The sequence below is a fragment of the Maniola jurtina genome, chromosome 18 (genome assembly GCF_905333055.1).
Source record: "Maniola jurtina chromosome 18, ilManJurt1.1, whole genome shotgun sequence".
Classification (NCBI taxonomy): Eukaryota; Metazoa; Arthropoda; class Insecta; order Lepidoptera; family Nymphalidae; genus Maniola; species Maniola jurtina.
Window position 1 is genome coordinate 5203360 of NC_060046.1, and position 18180 is coordinate 5221539.

The 18180-nt window shown below is 37.2% G+C and overlaps 1 protein-coding gene across 6 annotated transcripts in view; it reads left to right on the top strand.

Moving 5' to 3' along the window:
- Positions 1-18180, top strand: part of LOC123874457 (furin-like protease 1) — a 200161-nt gene that overhangs the window by 119486 nt on the left and 62495 nt on the right. The gene's annotated exons all lie outside the window — the stretch shown is intronic.

Genomic DNA, 18180 nt, shown 5'->3' on the forward strand with positions numbered 1-18180 from the left:
TCACTTGTCGGGGGTGTTATAAATTTTTAATTTACACTTGTAAACTTAATTGACAACCTACGACATACAATTATTTTACGTTTATTTCTATGTATAGAGAGAACAAAAAATAAACCCGTCATAAAAATTATGAAATTAATAGAATATTTTTAATAAATGCCATTCAAAGTTTAACTATTTAAAATGGAGTACGAATTAACATTACCATTGTAATTGTGAAAACGTTTATTATGCCCTTAACGAAACAGTTCATGTAAATGGGCATTTAAATAGCTGCTAATGATTGTTTCATAATGATAATAAGTATAATATATTTTATTTACTAGTAATATTATGTAAACCTACTACATATTATACAGTGCTCTACATATTAGGCCTATGATAACAAGTTCCACATCGCAGATTTTTTTAATTTTTTTTTTTTAAATTATTATAAAATACTGAAAGCAGGACTTTACTAGGATTACAATCTAGCTTACGAGTTAAGCCTAATAAATAATATTATGTTAACCTAAACTTATAAAAGTACTTATATCTAAGAGTCGGTCCATTGACATAATATCTTAGTTTATCGTAAGTTTTTATTTTAAGACACTTTGTTCTTGTGTTCATTAAATTGCACTAGCACTAAATTTTCACTTTGTTCTTTCTTGTGTTCTTTAAACTGCATTAACACTATAACTACACTATCGCTGATTATGCGATAATCTTTGAAACAATACATATATGAATGTGTGTTTGTTTGTTTGGTATAAAATCTAATATACGTGGGATAAGGATGAGTAGAGCTTTCTATTGGTTTCGTGTTTGTTTGTTTGGTATAAAATCTAATATACGTGGGATAACGGTGAGTAGAGCTTTCTATTGGTTTCTGGAAACTTAATTCCCATAAGCAGGCTCATTAAATGCGGTAATAAATTAAAAAAAAACCGGCCAAGTGCGAATCGGACTCGCACACGAAGGGTTCCGTACCAGGCCACCGTACAAGATATACGTACCTAATACTTTTATGTAGAACAATGTGATTAAGTAAATTATTTTTTCGTGAACACCTGATTTTTTGTGATGTACCTGACCACATCACAAAAATCATCCATGAATCATCCTGAAAAACTCAAGAAAACGTATAGGGTACTTGCACCTTGTAGGTTTTCTTGATAGACGACATACGGACAGACAGACAACAAAGTGATCCTAGAAGGATTCATTTTTTCCTTGTGAAGTACGGAACCCTATTAAACGCTTTATTATGCACTCAAAGAAAATGTTTATGTAAATTAACACTTAAGCGCTTGTTGGAGTTCGTTAAATAACGATAATGAGTACGTTTGCCCGTCTATCGGATACTAAAGTGAATGAAATGTTAATTAATTATAACAGTTAATGAAAAACTCATCTTTCTGTTCGTAGCGGCTCCAGCTTATTTATTTACATTTTTCATGTACCAAAAATGTAGTTACAAAGTAATGATAAATTAAGTGGAATTGGAAATACTTCTCTAAACAGAGATTTCTTCCAGCTTCCCGTTCAAGGTTGTGGGTAAGGCGCATTAATACGTGGAATAGATCTTACGGTACTAGAATTATAAAATGATGAATACAAGAATCCTTAGTTAATATAATGCATAGTTGACACGAGAGACGGACAGACCGGGAGATGAACAGACGGACAGACAAACAGACAGACAATGAAGTGATCCTGTAAGGGTTCCGTTTTTCCATTTGAGGTACTTAACCCTAAAACATTGAGGTTGGTCAGTAACTTAGCCTTGGCAAGATTAATATATTTGTTACACTACAAAAAAAAAAAGAATAGGAAGTTTGTGATAATGTATGACACCAAAGGCTTTTTCTATTTTTTGGCAAGCAAACAGTTCTAGTGATGGAACATAATTAATTGGTTGGCGATTTAAGTAACCGCGGGAGCCTTGACATAGATGTCATGTTGGCTTCTGACGCTGGTCTCTGGCTGCCTTCCAATAATGTATATCGGCCGTATCGTATAACAACAGACATCATGATATCATCTTGCAATGTAATTAGTCAACTGGAATAAAGGTCTTGTTTATCTACAGTAGTTTAGCGCATTTCATGTGCACTCCATTTTGTATCTCAGAGATAATCCCGAATGGTAGGGAAGGGTTCGATCCTGGGCACGCACCTCATAACTTTTCGGAGTTATGTGCGTTTTAATTAATTAAGTATCACTTGCTTTAACGGTGAAGGAAAACATCGTGAGGAAATCTGTATGCCTGAGAGTTCTCCATCATGTTCTCAAAGGTGTGTGAAGTTTAGCACTTGGCTAGCGTGATGACTATGGCCTAAACCCTTCGCACTCTAAGAGGAGACCCGTGCTCTGTAGTGAGCTGGCGATGTGATGATTATGATATACCTACAGAGTAGCGATTTAGTATTTAGTTAATTATCCTTTTTAGGGTTCCATTCCCAAAGGGTGCCATCGGAATCCTATTACTAAGCCTCCACTATCCATCCATCCGTCAGTCCGTCCGTTTATGAGTGGGATGTATCTCGTAAAGTATTTAGTAGGTAGAGAACTGAAATTTTCACAGAATATTGTAGTTCAATTGCCGCTATTACAAATAATAAAGAAATCAAAAAGGCCGCTATCACACTTATCACACTAATATTATAAAGGCGAAAGTTTGTATGTGTGTGTGTGTGTGTGTGTGTATGTTTGTTACTCCTTCACGCTAAAACTACTGGACGGATTGGGCTGAAATTTAGAATGGAGATAGATTATACTCTGGATTAGCACATAGGCTACTTTTTATCCCGGAAAATCAAAGAGTTCCCACGGGATTTTTAAAAAACTACATCTACTCTAACGAAATCGCGGGCATCAGCTAGTGAAAATTAAAAAAAAAGCTTTATTTCTTGTACAATGGTAAGGATTTCTTGTGGAATGCTAGGATACGGAATCCTACGTGTGCGAGTCTACCTCGCACTTGGCCGTTTTTTTAAAGAATGAATATTAAAAACTATTCGCGTCCTGCTATATGTTTGTACGGATGAAATGAGCGCCCGGGGAAGTCGACGCTAATTCAAATGAATGTCTACCACACGGACGAGAGCGTTCCCGTTTGTTATACAAATAACAATTTGCTGCTGTGCATAGGTGTAATTATTTACTAGCGTTTCTCGGTAAATAGTTATTACTTCTTGCATATGACGTAGTATTTGCTTTAGGAATAATCATTCTGAGAGGAGATCCGTACTCAGTAGTGGATGAGTGATGATGATACTTGATTGTCTTTTTTTTAAATAAAAATCGCCAGCAAACGGACAGGCGGGTCGGGTCACCTGATAGTTTTACTAGTTTCCTAAATTTTAGCACCGACGAATTGGCGATAGATTGCATTGGCAACTTGTCGAATTCGTATGCAGCGATCGAATCGCCTGCAACGACCGCTCAAGTGAAAACTCGATTCACCCGTAAACGATCGAGTTTGTTAAACTACTTCAGTATTGGATTCGTCAGATTTGAATTTTTAACCCCCGACCCAATAAGAGGGGTGTTATAAGTTTGACGTGTGTATCTGTGTATCTCTCTGTGGCATCGTAGCTCCTAAACTAATGAACCGATTTTAATTTAGTTTTTTTTTTTGTTTGAAAGGTGGCTTGATCGAGAGTGTTCTTAGCTATAATTCAAGAAAATCGGTTCAGCCGTTTGAAAGATATCAGCTCTTTTCTAGTTACTGTAACCTTCACTTGTCGGGGGTGTTATAAATTTTTAATTTACACTTGTTTACGCTATGTTTACGTAAACAAATTGTGATACTAGTTTAGTTTAGTATACTATACCCACAGTTTTACTAGATCGTTTAACTGTGCTATACCGCAACGTACCGAAAACCAATGCTATCACCCTTTATTATTTATGAAACTTTTTTTTAAATAACCTCAGTTTTACTATATCGTAAAACTATGCTATACCGCATAGCACCGAAAATGCATCGTGTGGCCTCAGTCTTATACCCATTATTTATGAAGTTTTTTAAAAAGTAGGTCGCCTCATAACATCATCACCAAAGCCATATTGAATCTTTTGTGAAAATTCGCACGTAAAATACAACCCAAATAAAGCCTCAAAGGTTTCCCGGATGAAAGCTGGAAGCGCGCCAGAACGGACCCGAATATATTGACTTGAATGATTTAACAGTATAATATTTTAACCGTCAAATGTTTTATAGTTAGGCAAATGTTTAGTGTTTACACTTTACACAGGGAACACTAGCACACACGCATGTAATGCGTACTACCACCACGCAACAACCCACAAAATATCGTCCTATGTCACTCAAGTTAGTGCATGCATTTTTGCAAAATGACGCTTGCTTCTGTCTAACATGCGAATGATTTGTGTTTTGATTTCGGTCATCATTATCACCATCATTGTAAATCCATAGACGCTCACTGCTAGACATATCTACATTATAGGGTCTTCCGCACGCCACGGTCTTGCGCCGCTTGAATCCAGCAGCTCCCTGTGACTCGTTTCATGTCACCTATCCACCTAGGCGTCTAGGAGGTCTTTCGGTGGAGATTGCCATTTCTACACCGTGGGACCCCAACGTTTATCGAACTATGTGCCCTGCCCATTGCCACTTCAGCTTCACAACCCGTTAAGCTATGTCGGTTAGTCTGGTTCTCCTATGGATCTCCTCATTACTGATCCTACAAACTTGAAAAAGCTTATAAAGCTGCGCTTAAGTTGTTATCGAAAGACTGAGCTCCGGTCCTCTGTCGGTATGCATCAGCCTTCGGTAAATAAACAGAGGTTCACATCGAATGAATATTTATAGCTAGTGTCGTGAATCGATAGCCATTAGTAGGCGAGGCAACGCGTCGAGGCTTAACCGCTCAGTTGTTGCTAAAACACTCTCTGATGAGATAATTAATCTTGAAAAACTTTGTACACGCGTTTCGTGATCGCGCATATTAAGGTCTTAAGTGTCCTAGGAAACGTAGGGAAAAGGCGGTGTATTTTCCTTAGAAAATGTATACACAAGTTCTACTTGAGACAAGAATTGAGAGGGTGTAAAATTAGAAGAATTGCTCTTTTTTGCCCGACTGCCAAAACCCAAAGGAGAGACTCAACTTAGCCACTCTTACTTAGAATTATTAGCTTGCCCCCGCCTGCCATTCATTTTTTAACATTTATGTTTATGACCTCATCAATTTTTATTTTATAGAACACATATTTTATTATTAATAGTAAAATATTTTATTATTGTAACATTTTCAATTAAAAAAATTGTATCATCTTACATTTTTTTATACTCTTTATTTTACGGAATTTTTTTCCGTTTGGAATATGTCACTCCGTAAGGCCATATTATAAAACCACTTACTTGAGTAAAGCCTTCTTGTACAGCCGTAACAGGAGCCTAGCCTCATCCGACAGAGGTCGGGATAGGGCTCCGATACAGCCGCCAATCTGGCGAAGTCTAGGAAATCGAGTGAATCATCTTACATTTACTTCAACAAAGCTTTACTAAGCATAAGCCCTGTCATGAATGGAAAGTGGCCAGCCATCCGCCATTATATCGTATGTATAAATCCTTTAAATTATATCGTATGTTTTTCTTCTCAGGTATGGAGGCAACGTTACGCCCGTAGTAGCGAAAAAGCTAATTTGAAACGATTTTACCTGTCAAAAAGCTTCACCGCTTGTGGTCGTTTGAGCAAACTCGACTTAAAAAATTAATCTTCCGGTAAGACGGGGGATATTTTAAATTTAAATTTGGTGGGAAATAAAGTTTGTGATAACAGACGAGCTTCCTCTCGAAAGGGGATTTGTCTTGAAGATGAAGTAAACAAGTTTGAAGCATAACAGTTTTTTTCTTGTTTTTAGTTTTGTTTGCTTTCAATTAAGTACTTGGGTTTTCTTGAAAGAAGATAAGAAGTTCAGTTTCAATTTAAATTTTTTAGATCCAGTGAATATTTAAGGTAAGTACATAACTACTTAGAATGCATTAAAATTTCCTGGGCAGGCTTTGAAAACCTGAAAGTTTGTAATATGGTTTCTTTTTCTTATCTGAGTTTGAGAAAGCCCGAACCTGCTAGTCTGTTTGTGGTCTAAGCTAAACAATGTTGAACTGGCAGTAAATGGATAAATAGCTGTGGTTTTGTACATGGATTGTATACGTACTAACTATTCATCAATAGCTCAACGGAGCGGACTGAAATCCGAAATAGGCAGGGCACATAGTTCGAAAAACCGATAGATTTGGAGGTCACTTTTCCAAGGTCACAAGATTCTAGCAAGAATGGTGACCTCACACCTGAAAGCGCAGCGTGGCAGACCCACCCCACTAGCTAGAAATACGTCATCAAACGTGCCACGGGGAGCCGCTGGATTCAAGCGGCGCAAGACCACGGCGGCGTGTGAAAGTCTAGGCCTATGTCCAGTATAATTGGACGTCTATCCGTTGCTGATGATGATGATGATGAAAGTGTCAAATATTTTTTTTTTTAAAAGGCACAGGATGTCGCTAGCTGCTATACTTATGATGCATACTCCATTTTATTTTATGCAACGGTAGGTAGGTCGACATTTGCCTCCACTCAATTTCCATACCATCCTGCACCGTGATATGGTAAGAATACTAAGGGATGACTAAGATTTGAAGCTTTAGCGCGTAGCCTCACGTTTAGCCTATTATTATACAAAAATTTAAATAAGTACATTTCAATTGTAAATTGTTGCCAAGTCACTAAGCTTCATGCACATTAAGCGACTATTGCAATGTTTCAAATAATAAAGCCAAACTGCTAATTTTTTCAAACAATATAAGGTCACATTATAATGATTGATAGGTACAAGTAGCAACCTAGGTACCTAGACTCAAAGATTACTATACAATAAGGCCGGAACCAAGCCCGTTAGATAACGTTCAATACTCAACTATTTTCTTTCTGGTTTTTAAATTTTCTTTTTCGTAATTTTAGTAGTAGAAACTTACATACTTGCCTATTCACTCTAAACACAGTCTTCGCCTTTTATTGACTGGCTACAAACTCCTTATTTTCTTGATATTAATAACACATTAAAAAATATTATAATTACTAATACAAATAACCGTATAGGTAAGAGGAGTTTGTGAAAGTTATTAACTACGCGTTAGCCGATCTCTATGTAAATATACTAAACATTCTTGAAGCATATTGTAGTGAGGACAAACAATAGAACAATAGATCTGTTCCAACGTGGGGATTTAGCATACCTACTGGTTGTATCGACTATAAACAGGCTTCACTCCAACACCCAAATCCAATGAAAGCGACGTCTTACCCTCTTGATTACAAAGCCACCCGTTTTAATAGATGCCCCTAAGGTCCCAACACGTCAAATGTAATAAAAACAGTTTTAATAGAGTCCTTAAACACGTAAAATACATATAAACGACGAACGTGTCCACTGCCCATAGATGCCCAAAGGCATAAAATACAATGTTTTGTTTTACGTCACTCAACGGGCGATGGAGAGAGCTCTACCCAGTTAAGTACTCGGAGTTTCTTTACGTGATGATGGTCAAGTCTGAGATCCGTAGAACTAGAGTAACCGACACAGAGAGATTAATTTTATTAATTACTAGCTGATGCCCGCGACTTCGTTCGCGTTGATTTAGGGTTTTGTAATCCCGTGGGAACTCTTTGATTTCCCGCGATAGAAAATAGCCTATGTCATTCTCCATACAAAAATCACGCAGATTCGTTGCTCCGTTGCGGCGTGATTGAAGGACAAACCAACAAGCCCACAAACAAACACACCTTCACATTTATAATAGGGATAGTGATCATTCTGATTAAATACAGTCAATTTGCGCTAATTAAGTACCTATATCAATAAATGGTAGAGATGTTGAATAAGTAAAAATAAACAAAATGGAAATGTTCCCAAGGTACGAGTATTTCTCCGATAATAATCGGATTTCGAGAAAAGCTACGTAATACGGAATTCGTGTTCAAAGACAAATTCGAAGAATTTGCGATTTTCATAGATATACCTTTCTACTCGTAAATTCAAATGAAATCCCAAGATTTACCGCTAATTTAGCTAGGGATTATTTTTGAATGACTAATAAGTAGGGTATCATCATCATCATCATCTACAACTCATCGCCGGCTCACTACTGAGCACGGATCTACTCTAGGAATGAGATGACTATAGTCCAACACGCTGGCCAAGTGAGCATGGTAGACTTCCCACACTTTGAGAACATTGTGGAGAACTCTTAGGCATGTAGACTTCTTCACCCTTAAAAGAAGTGACATTTCATTGTTTAAAACGCACATAGCTCTGAAAAGTTAGTGGTGACCTCGAGGACCCAACTCCTCAACCCTGATGCTATAAGGAATTGCATTCCTAAATCCTGGTGATCCCTCGGGATTTTTAAAGGATCATCCGTTTAAATGTTTTTACGTGGTACAGGAACACGTTGCATCCCGGGGAAAGGCTATAGGCTACTTTTTTCCTGGAAAATCAAAAGTTCACGCGGAATTTTCAGAAACCTAAATCCACGCGGGCGAAGCTGCGGGCATCAGCTAGTCTATCTACACTACACTTATAAAGAGGTAAATTTTGTAAGTTTAGGTGTAAGGGGAAAACTCTGGAAATAATGATCCCATTAAACTGATTTTGAATAAGTTGTTTTCTAGTGTTTTCTATTTGTTTTAGAATTTAATTTATAGTCTTATTTCACGCTCACAGAAATAATTACATTCATTCAAACAGCAACCAAGCGAAGCACTTCAGTTATCGTTGAGGTTATAATCTCGTAAACTGAGCCCAGTCGTAAATCAAACGGCGTCGAAGATCGTAAACAAACTGCCTAACTCGCGAACGCTGCCAAATAACTTTCTCGCAAACTTGTAGTGAGATATATTTCTGAAGATAATAAACTTGAAACAAAGGCCTGCTACGATCTTTATGTTTATTTCACATTCGATAAATATAATCCGTCCATTGTTTTAAATGTCAGATAAGTATGTATATTTATACTCACTTTATCATTTTCTCTTCTCAATAGTAGATATAAAACAGATGCATTTCCCGTTTGTCTGTGTATATGTTATGAATCTTCAAATTTTAATGTACGCATTATCTAGATAATCTACAGATTAGCAGCTGTTTTACGTTAAGTAGCAGATCTGTATGTTACCTAGTTAATCTTTAAGCTGGGGTTTCGGTATGTTGACAAGGTAATCTAACCGATTTCCAACTGTCTCGGCATATTGTATAGTCTGATAAAGTCCTGTACCTTTGAAATCAAATTGCTGATGCTAAACATTTCATAAAGGAGTAACAAGAACAAATATATTTCTATACAGGTTAAGAATCCTTCACACATGCCTTACACATTTTATTGCCCACTGGGCCGTGAATTTTGAAAGCGGTTAAGAAGCTATTTGTCTTTATTTAAACGTGGTTCTCTTGGCGTGTGTTCCGTGTAGGTAATCTTTATTTAACGGATAAAAAGCCTCACGCTAAAAGTATTTTTCACTTTTTAACTATCCGTAGCCGTAAATATAAAATAAATAATATGACAGTCTATTATTATATTTTGTTAATACGTTTTTAGCGCTTGGGGGGGGGGGGGGGGGGGGGTTTATGTGCGTTATATCACTTGCTTTAACTGTGAAGGAAAACATCTTGAGGAAACCTGCATGGTGCTTGTTAGGTAAAGGCGTGTAAAGTTTGTCAATCCGCATTTTCCAGCGTGGTGGACATGTCCAAACCCTTCTCAGAAGACCTGTGCTCAGTAGTGAATCGGCGGTGGGTCGATGATCATGATAAGTTTTTGAAGAATTGAATATTTCCTATAAAATATGTGTGACGTGCTTAGATACCTATCTAATAGGTAGTTTTTCCAAGACATGAAAACCTTAGTTTTTCCAGGACATCAAAAATCCAGCAAAAAAGGTTAACTAAGTATTTTCTAGTCACTTATGCCATTCACGCAAAACGCCTGACCGTTTAAGGTAAGCTCTAAAAACTTCACACACATTGCAAAGTCACTTAAGCGTCGGCCATTAGGCTTGGAGTTTCGCTCAAAGAAATGAAAAGATGTTAAGAGCGTTCGCACCAAGACGAGGTTACCGCCTGCGGGTGTGGAGCGGCCCGTAAACGCGACTACTTGGAGCAGGTGTCCATTACACCATGCCGTCTGGTTTCACGGACAGTCTAAGGGACATTCGATGACATTTTGTAGCGACACAGCCGTCCATATCTTGAACGCGATTCTGAATCGCGACTTGTATCGTACTGTACGCGATATCGTATCGTATCGTGAACTTTTCGTGGCTGTATCAGACCTCGTCGCGATGGGTGATCTTTCTTGATAAACGGAAAGGTCAGTGATTAATTGAATTTTCTATCTCATTTTAAACGGCTCTGCAAAATAACTAAGAAGAAACAGAAAATAATTTACCTATTTTCTGTACTACCTTTTTATACCCGGCTATTGTGTGTTTCAATATGTGTAAAATTTTCGTTGGAGACCGTTGTGGTGTATGTGCTTTGTATTTGTGTTACCTATTGTTTAGTTTTTATACTGTGTGTCTCCATTAAGAATAAAAAATATAAAAGAAGGCAGAATGCTAGTCAAAATATGTATTAAGGTTGAACCGTATCGGTTGAATTTAACGTAAAAACTTACGTCAATGTTCCTTTTGAATTGATAAGTTAAAACGAGCAAAGCCTGGTTAAAAGCCGGCTTTTAGTTAGGCGTTCCTCCGTGTCCGTGTAAACTCACGGCCTGGTACGGTATAGTGGAAACACGATCTTAGATGTGAATCACAGGCAGTGTGTTCAGACTTCAGGAAACGTGCTCAGGGATGTCTTACGTCCTAGTTTTTCCTCGGATTAAGTACTTGCAGACGTATCCTACTTCGACAAGGAAAAATAAAGACATACGAGTATGAACCGTTGTTGAGAAACCTGAAAGTATTGCTTTATACTTTACAGTTATTTCTCATATTGTAGTTTTCACTACCATTTAGAATACTTTTACGAGGAATGTTTATATCATTATCACATTGATATGTACTTCATATAGTATAATATGTATAGAAATAGATAACGCTCACAACTTCGTCCGCGTGGATTCCAAGGGAACTCTTAGATTTTCCATTGCATCCGTGTGAAGCCGGGCGGGTCACTAGTTTGACAATATTCAGCTTTAGTAGTATATAATCAAGTGCCTATTGCTATCGTGTTCCCTCGTCAGTGTAACCGCATCTATTTAACCCTCAGACCCTTAGCTTTTAGCTATACCGCGAAATAAATATCGCATTACCAAAATTTCACTTTATGTCACACCATATGCCCCCTTTCACCCGACGACTAAACCCAGACCCTCATATAGCGGTTCTAAACCGCAAAGCCATTTTAGCCTCTATGTACCTATTGTTATCTTGACTAGCTGATGTCCGTGACTTTGTGCGAGTCGAGTTACGAGTAGGCGTCTTGAAACAAACGAACAAGACTTCACATTAACTAACCCCCGACCCAAAAAGAGGGGTGTTATAAGTTTGACGTGTGTATCTGTGTATACTTATGAGTTATGTGTATCTGTGTATCTGTCTGTGGCATTGTAGCTCCTAAACTAATGAACCGATTTTAATTTAGTTTTTTTGTTTGAAAGGTGGCTTGATCGAGAGTATTCTTAGCTATAATCCAAGAAAATCGGTTCAGCTGCTTGAAAGTTACCAGCCCTCCCTTTTCTAGTTACTGTAACCTTCGCTCGTCGGGGTGTTATAAATTTTTAATTTACACTTGTATAGGTATTATGAGTGATACAGAATTACATAATATAGATGAAATCACACAATAATATGACCAAAAACACATTTTTACTACGCTACTCCATTCCACTACCTATGGGTACGACTCGTTGAATGTTTAAAGCCAAATGAAATTGTATTTGCTACTATTCCAAACCAAATTGTGCCCCTTTTACCTTAAGACATTGCGGTTCCAAACCCGAAAACCAATTTTTCTTTTATGTGAGTAAATACCTACTATCATGCAGTGTTGAACATTGAGCTAACTCAATGAACGAGAATAGAACCCCGCTGGAACATAGGCAATTAGCAGTTGTACGAACTAACTTTGCCCTAAAAGTTTTCGCAAAGCCGACAATGCTGTCCTCTAACAATCGGCATTGAACGGTGTCGTGTTTGGACCTTAATACACATATACTTGTCGGTTTTTAAAACTGTGTGCCCTATCAAATGCCACTTGCGCTTCGCAACCCGTTGAACTATGTTGGTTACTCTGGTTCTACTATAACAGATCTCCTAATTTCTGATTTGACCACATAGAGAGAATCCAAGCATAGGTCTCTCCATCGATGGAGAGACCTATGCTTGTTACTCTTTTTGTTTTTTTCACGACATCGTACTGGAACGCTAAATTGCTTGGCGGGACGGCTTTACCGGTAGGGTGGTAACTGGTAACTAGCCACGGCCAAAGCCTTCCACCAGACCAGACCAAAAATTTCAAAACCCCAGCCGGGAATCAAACCCGAGACCTTCTACTAATAAGACCACAGCGCTTACCACTACGCCAGGCACGCAAGATCATTCAAGAAAGGCGTTAGGTACTATCGACTGGGCGTTACCTATATTATCGTTTTCATTCGCAGGTACTTTGCTTTAGTTCACTTCTTGCCGTCCTTATTTGTCAAAATTTTCTTAAGAAGCTTTTCTTCAACAAAATATGTTGTAAATAAACTTATTTTTCTAAGCAAACCATCGATCCATAATATAATACAAGAATAACATTTTACGGGAACAAAAAGCGGAAACGGGCGGTTGTCAAGGCAACGCGCGGTTCCTGTAAACAATACAGCTTCCAGCACTGAAATATATATTGCTGGGATTTTTGTGGCAATCGGGGACCTCAGGGAACTTTTCATTTGTATTTTTTTTTTTTTTTTAGGTGTTATTAAATGTTTAGTAGAAATGTTTCACCTTACATAATCAGGCATGCAAAATTTGTACAAGGTCATTCATATTTAAGTTACAAAGTCATTCATATTAAAGATTCATTTATTTAAACTACTATTCTTTGAATGTCAAAAATTCATCTACTGTGTAGAAGCACCTTTCTATGAACGTAGCACCTTTTTTAAAAGTTTATTTTTAGCGATTTTTTCATTAATAATTAATTCAGTAATACGTAATCTTTTCGTAACTTTGTGTTGACTAAAATTATACCTATTAGTTTTATATGCGCGCATCACATATAAACACTGTACAACTTTACCTATACTTTTGAAGTTCGAAAGAAGAAGAAGAGGTAAACAAATATATCCAAACAAGTAGTTGTAATAATAGTCGCAATATTATGAATCGCAAAACAATCTGTATCGATATTGCTTGAATACCTACTATTTATTACTATTTCAAAGTTTAAACCAACTTTTAATAAAGCCGTTCATAGTCGATCTCTTACTTTACAACTTCCTTACAGCAGCAGATTCTTTCAAAAATACACACAATTCAAAAATACACTCTAGCTGTTTCAGTGCTTTAAAATTTACATTTTAATAAGAGATATCTGCACAAAAAGCGCTTTTATCATTTTACTTTCTTCATCGATTAAAAATAACTTACCGTTTCAGACGGTCAATGCTGAAATCATTTCTACGGCTGCAGAAATTAAAAAAAGAAAAAGAAAAGGTGACTGATTTACTGAGAGATGTATCAACGCACAGCATAAACTACTAGACGGATCGGCTGAAATTTTGCACTCAGATAGCTATTATAACATAGAAATCAATGACCGCAGCAACTATGTTAGAGTATGTTAAACCACAATTTTATGGGTACTTAAAGTTACATACCTACTAGATAGTTTTGACTTCATATGTCTACGAAAAATAATGAAAGAAACGAAAACAATGTAAGAAAACGATTACTTTCCTCATTCAAATTATTATTATTTGAAACTTGAAAGTACACAATATTCTCTGCTATTCCAAAGCTCTAAAGCGAAAAGCACAAAAAGCGCTTTACCTCCACCGTCGTTTAAAGATAACTTATCCTTCCAGACGGTAGTCAATGCAGAAATCAATTCTACGGCTGCAGAAATTCATTGGAAATAAGATCCCGGCAAACGCAATGTAGTGAAAACGTGCGCTATTGTAAAAGGCGAGGCTTTTACGGCGATGCTTTCCCCCTTTGCCCACTTTGGGCGCCCGTTTCCCCCCTCATTTGTGCACTTCGGGCAGACAGCGTGGCGGCTTCGTGATACGGGAGCACGGTTCTTTTGTTCATTCCGCTATTAAGGACTTCAATTTTAGTTACCTCAATGTATTCCGATTGCAATAGGTATATACTACATTATTTTGGTAGGGAAATATTCTAGATATTATTTCAGTTTGCGCAGCGCGGAATTATTGTATATTGTATTGCAGTTCACAATTATTATAATTGGATTTATTTAAGGTATTACTAGATGATGCCCCACAACTTTCTCTGCATGGATTTAGGTTTTTAAAATCTTATGAGAGGCTCTCTGATTTTCCGGGATAAAAAGTAGCTATTTCTTTCTTCGGGATGCACGTTATCACTGTACCAAATTTCTTCTTTGGTTTAAGGGATGGGCGTTAAAAGGTAGCAGGCAGACAGATAAAGTTTGGCGTTTGATATTCGGTTATCCCAAGTACACAATTTTCTAATCTAAGCAGACAGTTTTAAAGGTGTTACCCTTATGTGGCTTATGTATAATGGCTTATATAAAGTAGCGCAACCCGCGTTTGCACTATAAACAAGATAAGAGTGTGACAATTTTACGTAACGCGAGTGCAGATGAGATCCCTTTAATCTGCCTCGGTGACTTAATAACTCATGTGGAATATTCTTGGGTCTAGGAGATTATGATGACGCATCTTGTAGGTACTTTATTTGATGCTATGATTCTACTTACCTATATGATTCTATATAACTTTTGCCGATATAAAAATACATTATATCAATAAATCACTACTCATATTATAAATGCGAAAGTGTTTTTGTTGGTTGGTTTGTCCTTCAATCATGTCGCAACGAAGCAACGGATTGACGTGAATTTTTTTTATGGGGAAAATCAAGTATTTCTCATGGGATTTTAAAAATCAATCCACACGGATGAAGTCGTGGGCATCAGCTAGTTTGTTAATATTTTCCTATTTAGGTACCAAAAACTAGAACATACTCGTATTACATACCTAATTACTATAGTACTAAAAGTTGAAAACTACAGGTAGGTAGTGTCTATATATTTTGAAGATTTTCATCGATTTTTCACCAATATGACGACCGGCATGAATTAAGATTCAAATCAATATACGGGCACAGTGTAAATACAAACAGTAAGACGACTTCCTTGAAAGTCTAAGGCTGGTTTACAGTCATAATAAAGCTCGTTCTGCCGACTTTTGCACTACTCAGTTATGCGTTATGTATGTTAGAAGATACCTATTTATTTACTCCACGTGAAAACTTAACTTGTATTTCCTGTAACATTCCATATAGTTACATGTTGAAAATCCTCACATTTGCAAAGTTAAATGGTAACCTTCTAACAAAATTCGAGACTGTACGAAGTTCGGTGAACCGACCGAATGGAGATTGTTTTGTAAATTAGTTGGCGAAGCGATAACAAAGTTAGCACATAACGGTCGCTGAAAGATGCCAGATTTTCACATAGTTAAGTACTCAAAAGTAGGGTTACCATTTATTACAGAAAATGGGTATGGATATTGGATATGTAGCTTATCTTTTTTTTTAAATAAAAATTGTTATATAATACACCTGATGTTAAGTGATTACCGCTGTCCATGAACATTTGCAGTACCAGAAGAACCGCCAATGCGTTGCCGGCCTTTCAGAAATTTGTTGGTCAGCGCTTGAATAACCCCATGATGTAATCCAATGGAAACACCCCAGAAGGAACAGAAGCAACGCAGAACTACCTACAACTGCTTTCTAAAATTACATTTTAAACTAGCTAAGTAATGCCCGCGACTTTGTCCGCGTGGACTACAAATTTCAACCCCCATTTTATTTTATTTTAGGGGTTGAATATTCAAAAATCCTTTCTTAGCGGATGTCTACGTCATAATTAATTATTACTAGCTGACGCCCGCGACTTCGTCCGCGTGGATTTAGGTTTTTCAAAATCCCGTGGGAACTCTTAGGTTTTCCGGGATAAAAAGTAGCCTATGTGCTAATCTAGGATATTATCTATCTCCATTCCGAATTTCAGCCAAATTCGTCCAGTGGTTTTTGCGTGAAGGAGTAACAAACATACACACACACACACACACATATACAAACTTTCGCCTTTATAATATTAGTGTGATTATGAAGCTTGCAAATACTTGCTTATTCTCAAAGTTGATAAATGAGATTCACTCGATTTTTATAAGTTCATTCAAGCAAGTAAGAATATGTGGAGCATTACTTTGTTCTATGAAGCTTATTCGTCGAGCATTTATCTGTATGGTGACCCAGCTTTAAAATAAACATGTCGAACAAGTAAAACAAAGCACAACACGACCGCAAGCACTCCACCACAATTATCATCTTTTGTTAATATTTCTCGTCCGCACTCTAACGTTTTGTACGTGAATTGTATATTTGCACTGCGCGCTGCAAGCAGTCTATTAGACGGACAAATGTGAGCTTTGCTGGACATTATCTAATATTTTAGCCATTTATAAAAGAAAAAGGAATTCCCTGTCTCGCTGGGAGTTAAAGTTTATTAACTTTTTATGGAAATTAATGTTTTGCGACTCGACGCACGACGTCCTGTTAGGCTAGGTGGCGAGGAATGTTGAATTTTTTCTCACGTTTCAAGATTGCTTGGGATTTAAAAAATAATAATAACTTTGCAATAAAGCGAATAACAAACCTACACTTTGTTTTCTATGTGAATTATGCAGCGCATTCATATTTTAATGAATCAAGCCCCCGAAGATAGAAAAGAAAAAAATTACAATCCTAACTGCTAACATAATGTTCAAAGAGTTGGATGTCTCAAAATATATCTACGTGGCGTATCCAAATGCGTTTTATTTACAACGCATACTCTATATCCATACTATTCCATACTAATCATATAAATGCGAAAGTGTACCTATCTGTCTATCTGTTGCCAATTCACGGCCTATCGGTTCAACTGATTTTGATAGGTTCAAAGTTAGCTTGCAACCCAGAAATTTTATTCCAAGATAAAAGTTGCCTTGTGATTTAAAAACTTAAATCCACGCGGACAAAGACGCTGGCGGTAGCTATAGTGCAAGATAAAATAGACATTTTAGTGATATGACGTCACATCCGTTAGTTTTCGCGATATGACGCTAGGCATTGGCTCTAATTTTACGAGAACAATAACGCGTCCTAGATATGGAAATTATATGGAAAACACACGCCTCTCTTTCACTGTACGACTGTTTTCAGCTCCCACAATAATACTATCCCTAGTACGAGGTTTGTAGGTTTCGAAAACGAAATTCGATGTCGTGTTCTATTTCTACATCTAAAGTCAGTGCCCCTTTTAAAAACTTCACTAAATAGTAAGTCAGACCCTCAGCGTTTCTTTCCGTTTAAAAGTGTTATATAACCTTTTGGCATGAATCATCATGCGGACGGACACTCACTGATCGACTGATCTACGGCTATGTCACGTGTCGCGATCGTTCACCTCAAATGCTCTCCATATACGAGTGTTTCTACACAATGCGGTGTAGATACAAGTGTCATATACCAAGAGTTCGCACGTTGCGGTCGAGTAGCTGAATTCTACATGTCCTAACCTTAGGACATACTGTCACATGTTGGGTTTAGGGGATTATAGTAAATTAAGCTTTGGGTTCCTTGTATATCATGGACTTCCGCAATATAACGCCTGCTTATATAAGACATACTGTCAGTCTTGTCAGTGTTCTACATGTAATCTTGCGCACGACCTGTCTGACACTAATTAATATTTCAACTTTTCACTTATAATCAACTGGAAAGCGCATAAGCTTGTAAAATAAAATCGCCAGTGCAGAATGGAGGTAAGAATCCAAACTAAGGGCTATTCGGTTTCTTTGAAACATCGATTACAAACCATCACACTTTTCGAGACACTGAAACTCTTACTAGGGTGACAGATACTTTT